Source organism: Gossypium arboreum, chromosome 12 (genome assembly GCF_025698485.1).
Source record: "Gossypium arboreum isolate Shixiya-1 chromosome 12, ASM2569848v2, whole genome shotgun sequence".
NCBI lineage: Eukaryota > Viridiplantae > Streptophyta > Magnoliopsida > Malvales > Malvaceae > Gossypium > Gossypium arboreum.
This window is the reverse complement of record NC_069081.1, coordinates 28,980,614-28,984,226: the sequence shown is the minus strand read 5'-3', so window position 1 is coordinate 28,984,226 and position 3,613 is coordinate 28,980,614. Positions and strand designations below refer to the sequence as shown.

At 40.2% G+C, this 3,613-nt stretch overlaps 1 long non-coding RNA gene across 1 annotated transcript; it reads right to left on the bottom strand.

The window, feature by feature from the left end:
• Positions 1-1,854: 1,854 nt before the first annotated feature.
• Positions 1,855-3,031, bottom strand: LOC128285187 (uncharacterized). Its single transcript, XR_008275628.1, has 2 exons — positions 2,938-3,031; positions 1,855-2,161 (listed from the first exon to the last, which is right to left on the bottom strand). It is a non-coding gene; the product is annotated as an uncharacterized LOC128285187 (long non-coding RNA).
• Between the last annotated feature and the right edge of the window lie 582 nt (positions 3,032-3,613).

Genomic DNA, 3,613 nt, shown 5'->3' with positions numbered 1-3,613 from the left:
CACTTATAACAGAGCGGTCACGGAATCTCTGACTTCAAAATGCCATTTGCCACAATCACGGCACTCAGTCCTCTCTCGTCGATCATTCCCACTCTGGCGATCAAGTGATTCGTGTGGTCACAGGGGTCGATCGCGATCTCGTCTAGAAAAGCCCGAAGTGTCTCTAGATCGGCCTAAGCCATCTCTAAGTTTCTTTGATGATCTGTTGGAAGGGCTTCCCGAATACCTCTTCTGAAACTCCCTTGCTCCGCTTCACTTTCCTTTTCTCCATACTAAACTCCTCGGCTTTGCATCGCTCGCTCGACGAGAGTCACAAACTCTCGGATTTCCAAAATGCCAACATACGACTTTATCTCATCATTCAGTCCATCTTGAGCGTTTACATCACGACTTACGAAGAAATGCATTCTCGCAGCGTCTGGCTAAGCCTCACGAATTTTCGTTCATAGTCGATAACCGACATGGAACCTTGTTTAAGTTCGAGAAATTCCTTTCGTTTTTGGTCCATAAATCTCGATGATATACTTTTTCCAAACTTCGGTTTGGAAGAACTCCCAAGTTACTTGTTCATGGGCACAACAGAAGTCGAGTACTCCACCAATAGTAGGCGAATCACGTAGCAAGGAGATGGTACACTTTAGGCATTCATCGGTGTACAAGATAGCTCATCGAGTGCGGATCGTGTTGTCCAACCAAAATTCGACTTGCTCGGCATCATCACTATCCGTAGCTTTAAATTCAGTAGCCCCATGTTTTGGATTCTATCAACTGGGGCTTATTCGACCTTATTTGGTCAATTCTGGAGGCATTGTAGGTCTTGAAATGTGTGTTTGTTGGGAATGGAGGTTGTGGAGCAGTAGTATTAGTTCGAATGTATTGGTTGAACCAATCATTCATCACGCTATAAAAGGCTTGTCTAGCCTCGTCATTCGGATTACTAGCAACAGGTTGAGAGTCCGCCGGCGCTGTCCCTTGTCGGGAGCAGCGCCACACTCTCCACATCATCACTATCGCTTCGGTTGGGATCGGGATCCATTACTATAAATAAACACAAGTTCAAACGTCGTAAATCACCACACTATCATATAATCACATAAAATGGCATGTATAGCTAGACCCAAACGCATTACGGTAGTCCTAGAATCGACTAAACCGTAGCTCTGATACCAATAAAATTGTAACACCCGAACCGAGACCGTCACGAGTCGAGCGCGAGGTGTTAACGACTTCAACCCACTTATTGACAATTTTCAGACAAGCTGCCAATCTGAGTACTAGTCGCTCCAAAATTCATAACTTGAGTTTTACAACTCGAAAATCAGTTCCGTAAATTTTCCTGAAACTAGACTCATATGTCCATCTACATATTTTTTCTAGAATTTTGGTCGAGCCAATTAGTACAGTTTATTAGTTAAAGTCTCGCCTGTTGTAGGGATCGACTACACTGACCTTTGTGCGTTACGAATTGGATATCTCCCTGTACAGGGCTTCAATACTAATGCCGTTTGTTTCTATAGAAACTAGACTCAGAGAGGAATCTACACATATATGGAATGACTCCTAATTATCTCTGGTTAATTTACAATGATTTTCCAAAGTTGGAACAGGGGATCCAGAAACCGTTCTGGCCCTATTTCACAAGAACTTTAAAATCTGTTAACTTATGACTCATATGACCATTTCGTTTCTTCCATATGAAAGTAGATTCGTCAAGGTACACTTACATAATTTATTTGCTATTTAATACCATTCCTACTATTTTTAGTGATTTTTCACATCCACGTCACTGCTGCTGTCAGCATCTGCCTTTAGTAGGCTTTACCTATTTCATAATTTCCATGATTCAATTGGCCCTTTTTACATACATAGCACAAAGCGTGATCATGATTAACCATTCCAATGGCTAATCGTTTCAAAATAATTCCATACCTCATAAGGGTCAACATACAAACGATTATAGTTCTATGCTAAAAACGTATATAAGCCATTTTCGCATGGCTATCCAAGTTTACACAAACCGGAAGGTACATGACCTTCAACAAAGGATGGTCCTATACATGCCATTTCAAAGTTCAACCAAAATTTGTACCAAAATGGGGCTTCGATAGTGTGGATGACTTCGACTTCTTTGATCCCGAATCCGATAGCTAACGAGCGAAACCTATAAAACAGAGAGCCAAAGCAACGGGTAAGCATTTTAATGCTTAGTAAGTCTCATGCAATGAAATCAGCTTTGACTAAGGTATTTTATTCACATGGCTAATTAAACCACTTTACTAATTCACATTCCCATACTCATACTTATTTCACATCACCGACCCTTATGTTCATACACAAAAGAACAACTTAGCCCAAGGCCGGTAGCTCGTTTATCAACTTAGCGCATACTTACTTGTAAGAATTCAATTAGTACAAGCACATACAAACATACCTCATTGCTGGAATTTTCACAAGTGTATAAGCTGAAATTTTCACAGCAAGATTGCTCACTTCGAATCACATACTTTCGGATTTAACCGGATATAGCGACTCAAGACGATTGCCTTGGTCATAACCCGGTTTGGTGACTTGCACAAAGGCCTTCGGGTCTTAGCCCGGATATATCAACTCGCACGAATGCCTTCGGGTCTTAGCCCGGATATATCAACTCGCACGAATGCCTTCGGGTCTTAGCCCGGATATATCAACTCGCACGAATGCCTTCGGGTCTTAGCCCGGATATATCAACTCATACGAATGCCTTGGTCTTAGCCCGGATATATTTCCAATGTTCACTTACACATATATCAATATTCAAGACACGTCCATAGTTCATTTTCGTTACTAAAGCTCTAACACAAAATATTTATCAACCTTTACTATTTCGGCTCAATGGCCACACAAACAAGGAGCATAATTTTGATATAATTCAAGTAGGGTCATCACTCGAAGACTTACCTCGGATGTTGTCGAGCGATTTCGACGGCTATTCAACTACTTTTTCCTTCCCTTTATCGGATTTAGCTCCCCTTTGCTCTTGAGCTAATTCACACAAATTTAACTTATTAAAATCTCATCATGATAGCTTATGGCGAATATGACAAGGAGTGTAAATGGTCATATGGCCATCCTTTAGCTCAAATACACAATGGTCATGCACATTTTACATCACAACAAGCAATTCAATACATTCAAACATCAACGTGAAGTTCAAAGTACTTGGCCCTTATATACATTAGGCATCAAAGTTGCATATGTACGAAATCATAAATCGAACTCAACACATTAGTTAATATTCCTCTTAGCGAATTTTCTAAGCCAAGAATAGGCATCAATATGCTTGCCTCAAACCGAATGCATGCACACTAATTACCCCTCATGTGGCGAATATACACTTAATACCACACAAAAAAAACAGCATACATTTTACTACTAACACATTACATATCGTAATTCATTGCACATCTCTTATTTACTTCATAATCAACACATCATCACAAGCAAATATACACATTTCCAAAGCTTAAATCTTACTTACCATGCAACATGCATGAATTATACTTATGGATATATCATGGCGAATACCACAACACCACACCATTTCAATTTGGTCATGGTGAAACAAAGAACTTAG